At 39.2% G+C, this 16637-nt stretch overlaps 1 protein-coding gene across 2 annotated transcripts in view; it reads right to left on the reverse strand.

Moving 5' to 3' along the window:
* The window catches only part of SCN1A (sodium voltage-gated channel alpha subunit 1), a 121078-nt gene extending 106697 nt beyond the window's left edge, over positions 1-14381 (reverse strand). The window contains exon 1 of one of the 2 annotated variants that reach the window (XM_084891570.1): positions 14272-14381. The gene's annotated coding sequence lies outside the window, so the exon portion shown is untranslated. Of the gene's footprint in view, positions 1-10445; positions 10545-14271 lie in introns of those variants that run through there. The other variant, XM_084891571.1, reaches the window with a different exon arrangement.
* Positions 14382-16637: the final 2256 nt, after the last annotated feature.

Consider the following 16637-nt stretch of genomic DNA (forward strand, 5'->3'; position numbering starts at 1 on the left):
TATGGACAAGACACAGTAAGATACAAACCTGATTTCTCAAAGGGAAATGAAATATAAAAATGTAAAACATCCAATGAGATCAGCATTGCAATATTGATTCAAAATGAGCATTACATTATCAAGCTACTTTTTATAACCTTATAAGTATTATTCATCTTCTATTTTACAACCAAGCAACATATTTTAAAAATCACTTTATAATTTATCAGTATGTACATATATCAGGTCATTGTGTTATATACCTAAAACTTAATCCAACTTCATGTCAATTATATCTCCACTTAAAAAATCACTTTAGTGTTCTGTATGAATTTTCTGTTTTACATTTTTTCTTATTTGGTAGCTTGGTTTATTTATCTATTTTTTTTTTCAGCTGAGGATGCCATCGATGGCATTTTTCATAACAACAAACTCTGTCTTTCCTGAAATCAGTCAGGAGTATCACACCTTCGACAGCTTGCTTCCTTCGTTTCCTCTGCTCAGAGACCTTCTCTTTTCTGGCTACATCCCCTCTACCCTTTATCTGTGAACCTCTCCACCACCTGACGCCACTCCCAATCTCTTTGAGAGCAAGAATAGTGTCTTATGCATTTTATTTCCCAAACATATGCCAGTGTCTGTGGTTGATTTAAGGTATTTTCTGAACCGATGACATCTGCTGACTATCGATGGATCAAAATTCCAGAAGAAAATCACACAAACATTTATGTAGGATAAAATAACTTTTTTAAACCTTATAAAACACAATGTCAGCTGACCACAAGAAATGTTCACTACTTCTCTAGAGAGAAGGTAATCACCGAGGACCTGAGGAGCTCCAAAGTTCGCAGAGTTCCTCCAGACAAGGATTCTTATTTTGGATCTGAGGAAGGATGTCGAGAGCAGCGATGTGACTTGTCCAAGGTCACACAGCTAGTTTTATGCCACAAAAGTCCATTCAAATTTTTCCACATGAAGGAAATTAATATTGAGTAGGTGCATCAGCACGTAAGCAGCAAAATGGAAGCAAGTGGAATATTTCTAGAAATGCCACAATTGATTTTCACTCATGTTTGACAGAGAGATGGATGCGATGGAGGATCTGATTGCAGTTACTGTTTAAGAAGGTGATGTACTAACCAACATTGGTTTTAGCAAAGGTTAAAGAAAGTGACCGTCCTTCGGTCTAGCTCCATGTACTGATCTTAAATATTAATTAACCACAAAGGTTCAAGCTCAAGGGCACGAGTACCAGCTACTCAGAGTGCAACCCTGACAGATTTCAGGAATGCAGGCCCAAAGACAGTCCCAGGAAATATCCAGGAAGCAAACGGTCATGAAGTTCTCAATTTATTTTTTTTGAAAAGCCAAAACATAATCTAAAATTTTATTTTCTGTTTCTTTAGAATCAGAAACCATATTCATATGGCAGTTATCTTTCATACATTGAAACAAAACTTGTCTCACATGGTTGAGTTTTATCCTTTCTTTTAAATATATAAAAGCCCCATAAAACTCTTGAGACAAGATAAAATATATCATAATATATAAAACATTGTGTCCAGAGGAACTGCCACAGAAGGATAAAGAGAGGAAAGAAAGATGAATGTCAATTGTTAAAAATGCATGAACAACATACAAAGCTGAGTGACTGTGCTGGGTTCTGTTCTGCGCTTACATGTGCTTTTTCCCAATCCTCTTAAGTCAATTAAATATTATGCTTGGGTTTTTGCATGATCTAATTAATGTAGCAATTTCCCTACTTTGCAAAGAAGCGTCAGCTAAAGCTAGTGTTGGGTTGATCACTGATTGGAACCTAAATGCCAGTTTGCTATTTTAATATATCTCTAAATCAACCACATCACTTGTCTTATACATATCGAGGAGGTCTAATTAGATTTTTTGAATGAAGAGGACTGTCTTTGCAATAAAGCAAATATAATAACTGATATTTAGGAAGACATCTCTTTACGAATGAAAGTGAACATTTATAACTTAGCATGAGCAGGCATGTAGTTCCAGTTCCCTTAGAGCAGGCATGGGGAACGTCAGACCGACGAAATTTTTTTGGCTGGCCCTGCCATGGCAGTAGGAGTGCGTTCATTAAATATTTGACCGGATAGAGCAGCTAATTTTCAATTTGATAATTTTGTATGGCCCTCAAATAATGTCAAAATACCCAAATGGCCCTTGACAGGAAAAAGGTTCCCCACCCCTGCCTTAAGGACTATTTCTAGCATCTTTTTCTTTTCATGTGTGAAGGCAGAAAAGCCATTGACTTCACCAAGAGCACAGCAAAGCTCCCCATCATGTATGTACATGTCATTGGAATTAGGTGCTGCCGTGTTTCTCCCAGAGAGTAACACTTCTTACACACCCCTAAGCAGCTTCTATCTTCAGAAATCTATTCACAAATTTACACAAATTACGTACGATCATATGTCTTCTTCTCTCTCCCCTTGGGAAAAGCAAGAATTCCACTGAGGGCCCAAAATGGACAGGGGTCATTCAGGGCCCCCTTCAGGGCTTCCAATTCTTCTTCTTTTTAATATATTTTTATTGATATTTCACAGAGAGGAGGAAGGGAGAGAGATAGAGAGCTAGAAACATCGATGAGAGAGAAACATCGATCAGCTGCCTCTTGCACACCCCTACCGGGGATGTGCCCGCAACCAATGTACATGCCCTTGACCGGAATGGAACCTGGGACCTTTCAGTCCGCAGACCAATGCTCTACCACTGAGCCAAACCGGTTTCGGCACAGGGCTTCCAATTCTTTAGAGCAGATCAAAAATAAATGGGAGAAGTCCTCAAGGAGAGCCAGACCATAATTACATTGAGCCCAGTCCTCCCAGAATGCCTTGGAAACTTTGTGGCCCATGAACTGAGTTGCTGCTTCTGGGATTGCCCCTGTGCATATTGGGTAGTAGAGCACTAGAATGTCTTCTTCCCCACAGCTGGGATCACTGGGGGTTTGTGGGTAGGAGAGAGGTGCTAGATAGCCATACCCCGAGGTCTGTGGGCAGTCTCCTGTATCTAATGTTCTGTAGTCAGATGAAAACAGATTCCCCTACCATCAGGGGATGTTGTTATGACAAAACCTGCCTTAACATTGTCCATGCCACTGGATACATGAGGAAGCTCAGAGACTGACATATTTTTTTCCATGCCCCACTCTGTCCCTTTGAAAGTGTTTACATCCTGGTTGTTAGCAGGACGTTAACATAACCTGTATTCCTGCTCTCTGTGGGGAAGAGCAGGCCGGGTAGCAGGAGAGGGCTCCTTCTGCGTCTGCACCTCCTTAATTCACACACATGCAGTGTGACCATTTACATTTCTGCTCCCTTGCTCTTTCTGCAACTAAGAAAATACAATGGGAAAATTTACATGACTTCAACAACAGTGAAACGCAGAAATTACTTATTTCCCCTTCGTCACGTGATTGTTGCTTCTAAGCTGTTTGTTAATGTCCTAACTCCCCTTTTCTGTTTTCATGTTCCTCTCTCTCCTCTGCTCCTCAGGACAGCAGTACCTTTATTCATGCTCTCGTCTGCCCAGTCTCCTCTCTAGGGAGTCACAACAGAGCTACTTCCCATGAAACATCAAATGCTTTAAAATTGCACCTCGGCTTCAGCCAGGAAATAGATGATACACATTTAACCAAAAGGGGTCAAATTAAGTGAAAATAACTTAACAGAGAAACTATTTACAAACTAGGCTAAGATGGTTGATGAAGCATCCAGGAACCAGCCATGAAAAGAGGGGTGGGGATTGGTAAGGTATGTACACATATAATACCTTAATAAAAAATAAAAAAAAATGAAAAAAAAGAAAAAGAAAAGTGTCAGTGTCACTCCTTGGTCTTAACAGGTGAGAGGGGGAGCAATGGCACCAGGGTCCAGTGGCACTGGAGATTTGGAAGACCCGGCAGGAGGTGACCCACAGGAGAATGCAGCCTCCCTCTTCCTTAGCTAGAAGGTGGGGTGTGATGGGAGAGACCCTCCAGCTTTCTACTAATGCCTGCCTTGGGCAAAACTCTAAAGAAGCAAGAAGACACAGGGCTCCCAGAGTATGTCTACCTAAGGAAAGTGCCCTCTGGGGACTAAGGGTCTTATCATCCCCTGGTCCCACTTCTACCTGTCAATTCACCCCCACCACTTCCCTCCCTGGACGTGCACTCAGCAGCCTCTGCTGGGGTGGCCCCTCTTCCACAGCCGCGCTTGCGCTGGCTCTGAACTCTCTCCCTCCCAGGTGCACATTTAGTCCTCCCACGTTTGCATGTGGCTTGGTACCTCATCATCTTGTTTTAGGGCCTTAAACCTTCTCTGTGTGAAGTCCCTTCCTCCACACTGTCCTTCTCCACACTCCCATTGCTTTAAAAGCACAGGGAGGATAACTTGCAAGTTCTCCCAAACATGAAGGGCTGGTGAGAAGTGGGGAGAAGAACTGTGCCCCATCTTATCTCTAAAAGCACTCCCTTTTTCTTGGCTTTACAAAGCAAACACATGGATGTAAAATATTTTGCAGAGATAAACAACATTTTTATGAGGTTAATACATTAACTCAGCACAGTGCCTACTATCCAGTAGGTACTCAGAAATAGACATATCAACATCACTACTTTCAAATAATTTCTAATGATGATCTAAGAGAAATAATAACTGATAATTGCTGAAACCTCACGGCAATCGCATGAAATGGATTCTGAAATCATTATCGCAATCTTATAGATAAGGAAACTGAGACTCAGCATAGTTTAGTAACTTGGCCACGGCCACACAGTAAGGAGATGATTACGTGTGGTCTTGAAACCAACAGTCTGTCTCCAGAGTACCCAGTCTTGCCACAAGTTCCTACTGTCCTTTTTTATATAAACCTCTGCAGTATCACATTATTAAACTCATTGTGGTAAGTCTCTGGGGTCCAAGTACAAAGGCAATCAAGTGGGAGATGACAGAGCTGCTCCCCGCTGGGCTGGATGACATCACATTACACTCACTCAGGATGCAATGGAGGAAAGGCCTTTCTCCGGTGGCCAAACCAGGAGAGTCGGTGGGTGTTCAGTAGGTTTACAGCCTGACTTCTGCCCAACATGTTGGGGGTGCTGTGGCCTGTGGCGGGCTGGGAGGGCGGCAGATGGCAATTCTTCCTTTTTCATTTGTTTTGGGTTCTTCAGTCTTCCACATAATGTAACGATGTCAACATCAAGTCAACGAATAAACTCCACAGGAGGAGTGGAGGGGAGAAGCTTGCCTCAGCCTAGCCCTGCTTTAGTTTCCAGAGTCCACATGTGTTACAAATGCGGAGGCTCTACAAGCAGACCTGCTGATCATGAACGCTTTGCAGCTCTGGCAAAGCTTCCTGTTGCAAGCATCCTCTTCGATGAGCTGCTTTTCCTCAGCTCATTTTTGAAAAACAAAAGCTTTCTGGCTCTGCTTGATATTTGTAAAGACAGAAGACACACAAAAACACCAGACTTTCTAAATTTACAGGCTTGCTTCTCAAAGTGTGGCAGTGGACTCCCAGCAGGAGCATCTCCTGGGAATCTTGGGTTCCACTCTTTCCTGCTAAAGCAGGATTTGTATTTTCACAAGATCACAGGTGATACCTGTGCACATTAAAGTTGGAAAAGTACTACTGTTGGCAATGATCTTCAGAGCCGCCTCGGATCCTTAAGACTACCCACCGGTCTCTGCACCCAGAACATGTAAATCAGCCACTGTCCTCACCACTCCCTTACACTTCCCCCACCTCTGGAAGGGGTGCTTGGAAGTCTGAGTCAGGCACTTCCCTTCTCCCACCGAGAAAGCTAGAAAACACCAACCTACCCTTCACGTGCAATTTGAATGTCAATTGCCCTTTATGGACCTTAACTTTTCAGTTTTTCTCTTTCCCAGGTCCATTCTGCAAAGGCAGTCACTGTCAACAACCTTGTTTCAACTTTTCTGAAATTTCTTATCGCTATCCAACCATCTGAAATATATGTTTTATTTTTTTCCAGAATTGACAAAGTACTATATATATGTAGATGCATGCCTTGTTTAATGCACATAATTTACCTTGAATCTCTTACCTTGTTATTATTTAGAGTACTTTAATTTCAAAAAATTATATTTATTTAATCAGTCCTCAAATGATAAACTCTTATTTTTAACAATTTTTAGTTTGTTTTTGCTTTTTTGGGTTGTTTTTTGCTATTTCAAACAATGCTGGTATAAAACATCACTTTATAAGCTCTTTTCCCACTTGTGTAGGTTTTTCTGTAGGCTTCATTCTCAGAAAATGACTCTGCTGAGTGGAAGGGTAAGTGTCTTTAATTTTGGTAGATATATTAGACTTCCCTCCAAAATTTTGACACCATTTTGTACTCCAGCAGCAATAGCATTAAGATCCCTGTTTCCTATACCTTTGCCATGTAGACCCTGAGAAAGAAGATACTTAATAAGAAAGGCTCCTGGAGGCTAACTGGGATAATTATTATTATTATTATTATTATTATTATTATTATTATTATTAAATCTGTCTACTACTGCAATAATAATAATAATAATAATAATAATTCTTATTATTATTATAGCAGTAGTAGCCAGAGCCCAGCATCCATTTCTACACAGAGGCTTCTCACATGAACTGCACTCCAGAGAGAACCCTGCACTGAACTGTGTGCCCCTGCACTGGACTGCCTCCTTGTGCTGCATTTCTGCCATCTGAGCCAGCCCGTATAAAGGAGTCCCTGGAATCCTTTTTCAGCCAATAGGACTGAGGCTTACCCCATTCAACTGGAGCAGTGTAGCTATACCCCCATCAACCTACCGGAGTGACTCCACTCTGTCCAATCAGGACAGTGCCTTTGGACCAATCAAACTGCGAGGATTTGGAGTCCTCATTTACACGAAGATGAACCAATCAGGGACCAGGAGTGGAGACTTCTGTCTGTATCAGCCAGCTTCCCTCTGGTTTTGAGCATGTACTTCCCTTTTCACCAAAGACTGAAGACTGCCTCTCCCTTGCTGAGCTGAAACACTGAGGATGTCTCCCCGGAGCAAAGCAGACCAAAGGGAGCAGAACAGAGCTATCCAGCCAGAGAGGGCCTGACCTCAGGACTGCCTCAGAGCCTGCTCTATTGTAATTGAACTGGTTTACAATCCATAAAGTTTTCTTCTTCACTGCACTCCAAATTGGAGATTCTTAGTGGTGTTGATAACCATCCATAGGTTGACAGCTATCAGTAACAATTATCCATTTTTTTTCTTTGTTAACTGGGAAATAAGTTTTGTCTTTACCTGGGAGTTTCCCATAGGAGTTTACCAAGCTCTGTGGAGGAGAAAGGGAAAGTGCATTCTAAGAAGAGGAATTCTGTTTACAGGCAGACGTGAGGTTGGATCTGTGGAAGTGGCTAGAGTTTGGATAGGGGGGCAGTTGGCCAGATCACACAGGGCCTGGTACACCAGCTACAGAAAGGTGGGGCTCTGTTCACAAGGAAACCAGGGAATATGCTGCTGAGAAGCTAAAATTAAATATTTTGTTTTTTCTTTCCACCAGTTTGAAGGAGCCATTTATTCTTGTCAGGGCACTGACTAATACTGGCAGAATCCTTATAATTGGTTTGTTTTTTCCTAAAACCCTGTTTAGACAAGGGGTGGTTTATGTCAGGGGGAATTGTTTAGTAAATCTAAAGACCAAAACATTTCTCTCTGATGTCCCGACTGCGCTAATACAAAAATTTCTACAATGGTTTCACTAGAAACTGTACAATTGAAACTAACACTCTCTTACTATTACTGCCACTTTCCCTTCCCCCAATATTAGGTGATAACAGTATTTTTAGGAAATTTCATAGGGAAGATTGACACCTGTTCTATTTTCCTTGTATCCGCAAAAGAGACAATCCTAACAGAACAATGACAAGTCTATTAGGTATCCTATTTCACTGCTTTACTTTTCTGAACATAAAAATAAGTATAATGCTACTTTATGAGGTAACTATAAAGTCATTTAAAAAAGAAGCAATGATTTTTCACAAATGAGCATACTTATCAAATAAAGTCTAGATCATGAGACGTGTAACTAATGATGCACTTTAATGATAAAATGTCAATATCAAGAGTCACTTACTATAATTAATTTATCAATGCATAAACTAAATGGGCCTACTAAATGTGATCACCTTTGGCCAAAACCGGTTTGGCTCAGTGGATAGAGCATCAGCCTGCAGATGAAAGGTCCTGGATTCGATTCCGGTCAAGGGCATGTACTTGGGTTGCGGGCACATCCCCAGTAGGAGGTGTGCAGGAGGTAGCTGATCGATGATTCTCTCTTATCAATGTTTCTAACTCTCTATCCCTCTCCTTTCCTCTCTGTAAAAACTCAATAAAATTTATTTTTAAAAAAATAAAAATAAATGTGATCACCTTTGTATTTGGTTGTTATTTGTATGATCATATTCCAGAGTTAAATTGATTTACACAGAATATTAAGATTAGAAAAAAAAAATCCAAGAAATTAATTCAGGCTCTGTGTAATATAATTCACATTAGCTTGTTAGAAATTTGTTTGACTTTATCTTTAGGTCCAAATCATCTTGTTGGTTTTTTCCCCAAAATAAATAAAATCTGTAATTAAAATTTTCTTTTTTCAGTAAAACTTGTTTGTCCTCCTAATCACTGTAGATAAAAACTTCTACATTTCTTAGGCCTTTCAAATATCTCAAAGGATTATTTATCCTGATGATCTGATTTTTTAAGAATAGGGGCTGACATTTAAAAAAAAAAAAAAAAAAAAAAAGGTGGACACCTGGCTGACTACTTATCTCAGGGTATTGCATTTTGAAAAGTATCTTTAAGGACAGTGTGAGGGAATCCATGTATTCATCCATCATTGGTTAGCCTAGCCCTGCCTAATCACTACTTTCTGATTCATTAGTTCTTTGAACCTCAATCCTTGAATCTAGCATCTTTTGAATCTCAAATCCTGATATTGACATCAATGCCCTAGTTGCTCAGAAAATACGAGGAGGACTCCCTATGACAGCTTGATATATTTGGGAGTATGTGATGCCAAGTATTACTATAAACTATTATTTTCTTAATACTTTTAATATTGTGAAAAACAGTGTAATAAACCACTTAGATACATTATCTCTTTTAAATTCTGACAAGGAGATAGTCTGTTTTTTGCTTGGCAACTAAAGAAACTGAGATTTTCAGAGAGGTTATATAAATTGTCTGTGTTCATGGAGCTAACTAGTGGAAAGGAAGGGAACTGTTTGACAACAAACTCACATCCCTAACTCTACAGGAATGCGATGTAGGTTGACAACTTCCACTCTGAACAGGAGACTCTACTACTGAGTTGAGTGATAGCTTTAGAAAAATGGAATTTGCGTATACAATCAGTTTGGATTTCACTCATTGAATATGTGTTTAATTTAGCTTCTATTATTAATTAAAATTTCTGAGTTAATATTCTAAGATGGAATAATAGATCTTTCAAGTTCTCAGATCTTTACTTTAAGATCAAATTAAGTTGCAAGTGGCAGTGTGATCTGGTTTGGGGAAACTAGTACTTTAAAGGAAGAATTTATACTTGATGTTGAAAATGATTTTCAGGTTATAAATCTGAGAAAGTCTCTATGTCAAACCCAAACAATCTTTTTTTCTCAAGTTAAATGAAAGTAGCATGAATGACTGAGAGTCATATATATGGCACCCATAAATGAATCCATTTATTTATTTTAGAATTTGATTGTTCCTTTGAGATCTCATTCGTAAATTGGTATTTAAATGACTTAGTGAATACGGTTATGTAAAGTCCAAAATATAAAGGAACTAGATAGCAATGACAATTATGCAACATTCATTCAGTAAACATTCACTGAGACTCAGTATCTGCCCAACATTGTGCCATGCACTGGGGTGTAGCAGTGAAAAAAGAGGGTCTGTTGCTGTGGTTCTATGGTCTCGTGAAGATTGAGCAGGTGGCTGGGTCAATGCAGCAACTCTGATAAATTTATGTTAAATTAAATTTAATCTCATCCTTTAGGAGGGGGGATTTTCCCATTCTCATGGTTATTTTGAAACATTAAGTGATATAATACAAGTGATTACTAATATAACAAGTGATATGTTGAAGTCATTCCATAGTACTTTAGTAACATGTAGAAAGAACAATCTATTATAATAAAAACATAATATAGTAATTAGAGTGGATGACCTTCTGGACAAAGTAGCAGTGGTGGGGGCTGAGGCAGAGGCAGTAGCAGCTGAGCCCCTTGCACAGATTTTGTGCATCAGGCCTCTAGTTAAGCATATTATACAAATACATGTAGGGTAAGTCAGGGGAAACATTTAATCTAGCAACTAAAGCAAAGACTTGGTAACACATATCAGCCCTAATGTATCTGAATGATTTTAGAGCATGATGATTATTAAATAGGTATTTATTAAAAAAACAGAAAGTGTACTCACCAAAGTGTGCAAATTATATACACTATTGAGTCTTGCCTTGCAGAGGGTGAAAAGAGACATAGATTTGGCATCTGGAGATCTTGAGGGATTTTTCCTTATCTGTAAAATGATAACAGTACTAGGACCTTTCATATGAGGTTGTTGTGAGTCTCAGAATGAATCTTGTATATAATTATTTAGAAATACAAATATAATCATGAAATATATGCTATTTGATTAATTGAAATATATATATATATCTGGCACATTTTAGATTAAATTCCTAATTCACAGATATCTTGAAAAACACTTAATTTGAATTTGCAGCACAGTAAATTAAAAAGAATTTCTAACTTGTGAAGCGTGCATATGTGTGTTCATGTGGACATATCTATTCCTAACATACATATCAGCTTTAGGAAATGCCAGGACTAAGCTGCTGAATTGTTTGAGGTAATAATTTCTGGGACGGTATAATTTAAAATTCCCTGACTACATGAAATATGTGATTTTAAGGGCCAGGAACTATCATTCAGTATTACTTCTAAAAACATGAAAATAAACCTAAACTCAATATCAGTCTCAGTCGTATGACTTTATGATGATATAATATGAACCCAACTGTCTTTTTGTGAAGGGAAAATGGCCCTAAACCAAAGGCCTTTGATCTTCTGGACTCTGATGGATTTGGGCAGTTACATCTAGCTATAACAGCTGTGCGAAGCTGGACTACTGTGTATCCTAAAGAAGAAGAATTTGTAGCTCTCAGAACATCTTGCAAGGAAGGTCAAGGTGATGGGAAAGGGAAGGGGGAGGTTGAGGGGGGAAATCCCAAATCCTTAGTGAAATCCATTAAAACCCAAAGATGATTGGTACAGATAAATAAATACTTTTCTGGTGGAAACTAGTGACGGTTGGAATGTGAGTCACTTTTTTTTAGAGTGACAAGGTATACATGGAATCAGGACCCCAGGATACAGAGATAATGTAAGACTTTAATTTCCTGTGAAGTTGCAAAAGGCTTTTGGACTCCCCAGCTGTGAAATTGGTAGGTATTTGAGCAAGTTATACCTAGGTCATCTGGGAGCAAAGAGGCCCCAGCTTCTATCTGTGTTATACCAGCAAGACATATACTTATTTATTTATAATTTTTAACCTGCCTGCTTCCAAAAGGAGAAACAATGCAGTTGTATTATTTAGTATAATATAACTTTACTTAGTAGAGTTAACCTAGGCCAGTGGTTCTCAAACATGGGGAGGGGAGAGAGGAGATGTGAGGGGGTGGGAAGGACCCTTTTGCCTTCAAGAGACATGTGTTGTCTGGAAATATTTTTGATTGTCACAACCAGAGATTGCTATTGTCACCTTGTGAGTAGAGGCCAGGGATGCTCCTCACTATATGATGTACAGGACCAACTCCGTAGGAAAGAATATCTGACCCAAAATGTCAATGGTGCCAAGTTGTGAAACCCTGGCTTAGGTCAACCCCTCTTTGTACAAACAAGAAACTGAATGCCAGAGAAGATCAGTGACACATGCCCAGTCACACAGTGAGCAAATAGAAGAAATAGATCCTTGAGTGTTTTCCCTATCACACTATGTAAATTCCAAAAGCTAAAAAAATGGAACTGTCAGAAAATACAGCTTCTTATGGACAAATTTAGGCTTAAGATGTACTAAATACAAAATTGGACAAAACTTTAAAACACAGAACTTCTTACATGGGGAAATCTGGGCAACCAGGAAAATAGAGAATTTCATCATGTAATATTTGACTGCATGTAGTAAAACCTATTTTTCATGATATTTAACCAAAGTACTGCCCAGCTAGTGGTTCTTACACTTTAGCATGCTTCTCAGTAACCTGGGGGACTTGTTAAAAATCAAATACCCTCACCCCAACCCCAGAGGTTCTGACTCAGGAAGTTTTGGGTGAGGCCTGGGAATCTGCATTCTTAACAAGTTCCCAGGTGATGCTGCTGCTTCTAGTTGGGGGGTGACATGTTGAGGACCACTGACTGGCCTAGAACAGGTACTCCACAAATGTTAACTTAATATTGTAGGTTCCAAAAATATAATTTCACTTTATCATGTAATCTTATGTTAGCAAAGATTAATCAATAAAGCTAATTTCCTTGGAGAAACTACAGATAGCAGAACCAAAACTAACTGTATACCTCCTTAAACTCAAATCCTTTACTTTAAAAATGAAGACATTAAGAGAACGTTTTAGGCTTCATCGATTAAAAAGAAGAAACCCCTTTAGACAATGGGCAAATAAAAATATCAAATGAAAACCATTATTAGACCTTTTGAGTATTGATAGTGTTTTCTGGAAGGTAAATAAACTCGAAGATTGTGAGTACAGCTAAGTATGCATGCATCATTTTTAATATTACAGCTATGAGGAATGTTCGGTATGCCAACCCGAATAAAACCTGGTCTGATGAGGCGCTTATGCCAAGCGAAGACCATGGGGAAAATGCTGATTGACATCAGTAATATAAAATCAGTCCCCGAGGAGCTCTAACTGTCTCTTCAAATTATTTTGGGAAACTGTACATGCTTAATCAATTAAATACAGCATAAAATGTTGAGCAGTACAGTCCCATAATATTGATAGGTAATCAATGTGCTACTGTTAATCATGACTAATAGAATGAAAAGTAGCCCATAAGAAATTTATTTTGATAACACTCATTTTCATTAATGAAATGAATGCAAGAAATTCCAGAAACTTAAAACTACCTGTTTACCTAGTGAAGGTGCTATGATGACCTGCCTTGTTACAATGCTCCCGTTGAGAGTTACCCAATGACTGAGCATTCAACTTCCCACTTAGCTCTCCGCATCATGAAGACAGTGTACACAGCCTGCATTTTACTAACTGATGACGTCCTGATCAAGGGACTGAACTTCACTGGCCAAGGGCACACAGGAAGCCAAACCCTCTCAAATGTGCTGCCTTTGTCTTCAGTTGTTTAAATATCCAGCTACGTTCTAAATTTAGTGCCATCTGTTGTACCATCATCTCTGGTTAAATCTTATTAAAATTCCTTGCCCATATCACACTGCTGCTGCAATCTCACCCTGCTACTTCTCCCAGCTTTTCTGCAGCATTCAGTAAGAGCCCGCTATTCTAATGAGTTCCCATACCAGGACACAGTTTGAGAGTCTAAAACAGAATCAGCGCTATACGGTTCTACTTTGATCCAGAGAGAGAATAACTAACTGTTCATGTCAAACCTGAGATCATACCGCCAAGGCCCCTAAACACAGCACAGTCTGAATCAATGCAGTTAACCCAACACCCTTCGGTGCTAGGACTGAATGGCGCTCTAACTACAGTATTCACCTTGGTACTAAGTAGGCAGGATTTATTCTTTGTTGAAGTCACAAAACTGCCAGGCTCCATTCTCATGTTATCACAACAGAAAACCCACACAGGAAAACATCTAGCTCGTTTACAAGGGAAGCAAATTTGCTATCAGACAAGAGCAATGCAGTAGCCGAGAACTGCAGTAAATCTCTTCAAACTAATAGCTACATCTAATCATCTCTCCTACAACACCTCCGAGCAAATGAATTGCATTCAGTTTAAACAGTCAAATCAACCTTCATTCCCCGATGGTTAGAGAGATGATGCTTGATAAACAAACCCTAATTTATGATTCATTTACTCCTTAAAGCTTAAAGCTAGGATTGCTAACACATTCACTGTGCTTATTCAAGCATGCTAACAGATCTGGAATCGCTTAGTAATTTCTCCCTGCACCTCTCAGCATGGCTGACAGGCATCTGCCAAGACTAAAGCATATAAACCACTGAATCATGCAAAAATATTTACCCCCAAAAGATGTGGTACAAGCTCAGCTTCCTCCAGCTTCCATAGCCCCTGAAGTGTTAATCAGCAGGTAACAGTTCCATGAGTTTTCACAGGCCAGCCGTGTGTCTCCTACACTTGACCTAGACAGCCTTACATAAGAAGCATCGGGACTGGGGAGCTCGCTGAATGTCATCACCAGCAAGAGTTAGAAGTGTTGGCAGCAGCACGCAGGCTGGCAGGCTGGGAGTTTGCATGAAAATCATGAAGTCTTTCTGGTCTTCCTCTTTTGAAATGTTTTCTAAGGAGAGTTAAGCATGGCTCAGAAACTGGTCTCATTCTTTTTGTGGGAAGAATGACCAGAAGCAAAAAGCTAAATCTTCCAGCAAATGCAAGACACCTCTTTCCGTGTTTGCAGCAAACCTAGCAGAATGAATTGCTGTCTGCAAAGCACTGTGCCATGACACCTAAGATGAAGGGAATGGTATCGCAAAGTAATGACTCAAAGGCTGCCACCGAGAGCTTTTGACTACCTTTAACTCATTGTGGTGAGTAAGGGGAATATGTCTGTACGTAAGGACAGTGATAGATGGAGGAGGTGTGAGTTGGTCTGCAGGATGATAGCTAGAGGATTGTAAGGAGTGTTCATGTTTCTTAAACATCTTGTTGCAAGCCAGGTCAGGGCACTTTAAATCTTATATGTCAAATTCAGAATGGGGTGGGTTAAACTGTTGGTGCTTAAAGCATTTCACATTGAAATATTTTTGTGACAGCAGTAAGAAAAGCAGGTACCTCTCTGTGGTGGTTTGCAGATGACTGTTAGCTGTGTGGATTCATTACTTCCTTTGTCAATACCAAAAGGGAAGATCTAAATTTCAGCATTCAGATTTTGCATATAATGAATCTTTTGTGAGAGTTGGAAAGCAGCTTCTGAGAATGGGGCAAGAGCATTCCTATGCTTTTGCAATAAGCTTTGTTGGGCTCATTTCCAAGTATGGGGCGAGTATTTTTCAAATAGCAAAGTAAAAACAATATGCTCTTTCCATCTAATTTCTATTCAGTTATCGCCGATGTGTGCAGTACATGTCCTTGAAAGCTAGAAATAATAAAGCGTGTCCTATATTCTGATCCTGAGGATAGCGGCATGGTGTTATTAATATAAGATGCATTGTATTATTTAATTATATATAAAACTGCGGTTTGATATGGGGATGTGGGCTAAGACATAATTCCTGAGGCAACAGAAATAGAGAAGCCATGCATCATTTAAAAATAATCTTAATGTGCTGCTCTTAGTGGGGAAACTTGTCTACCTATGCGTCACACTGAGAATAGAGCTGGGAGATAAGAGAATTTTAGGTCCACGGAACAATAGGATGATCTAATTTCACCCCTAAGGCAACACAGCTAGAAGGAAGTTAAATGATGTGCTTAAGGTGACACAGAGGAATAGGTGAGTGTGAAGTGGTTTTCCATCTTCACAGTATTTGGCCAACTGTACTCCAGTGAATGCTTGTCCTTGGATACCAGTGTAAAGGTATTTTCTTGTTTGTTTGTTTTTTTTTTAAATAATAGAAATGGCAAAAACCAAAGTGGAGTGGCCCTGGTCTTGTTAGCAGTAGACTGCTTTTGGGAAAACAAGTTTTGCAGTGGATAGAATGAGGCATTTTATTCAATTACTTCTCATAGCTAATGAACCTATTGGTGCAATGCTGAATTAAATTTTCAAATTATGAAAGCGTTTGAACATTAAGTGATAGACACCACGTTTGTGGTTAAGATCCTTTTATTTTGTGGTGGTAGGCTTTTCCATCTCTTGCAGAATAATGTTTATGAAATAAACAACACAGAGGAAACAAGGAATTGGAAAATAGAGTTTTTCTAAAAAAAAAAAATTACTTTGTCTTATTACTTTTAAGTAAACTGAACCCCTTACAGTTAAGCATTTGTTTTCAACCTTGCATCTCTATCTCTAGAATAGTGCTTACTGGGTCCCCATACACATTTATTCATTTGCTGAATGAATAAATGGAGGGCTGAGACACATTCATGATAATCCATTTATGGGGATTGCATATGTTATTGCCTAGTAGAGTTCCTTGGAAGAGTCATTTTAAGTAATGTAAAAAAAGAATAATTTATAAGTATATCATGTTAATAATCACCATAAATGAATGCTTTTGAAATCCTTGCTAAGAAACTGTTCTTATAAAAAATTAGCATTCTCCTTACAATCTTGGTGTAGGTTTGGTGTAGGGTTGACAGCTCATTAGGGTAATCCAACTTTCACTAGGTTAATCTAATAGAGGTTTTGTTTTTCTCAAGTATCATTATGGTCAAGTAACATTAAGGTAGGACTTTACAGTCTTGGCAAACCCATAGTCCTCAGG

Source organism: Pipistrellus hanaki (genome assembly GCF_964339955.1).
Source record: "Pipistrellus hanaki genome assembly, chromosome: 8".
Taxonomy (NCBI): domain Eukaryota; kingdom Metazoa; phylum Chordata; class Mammalia; order Chiroptera; family Vespertilionidae; genus Pipistrellus; species Pipistrellus hanaki.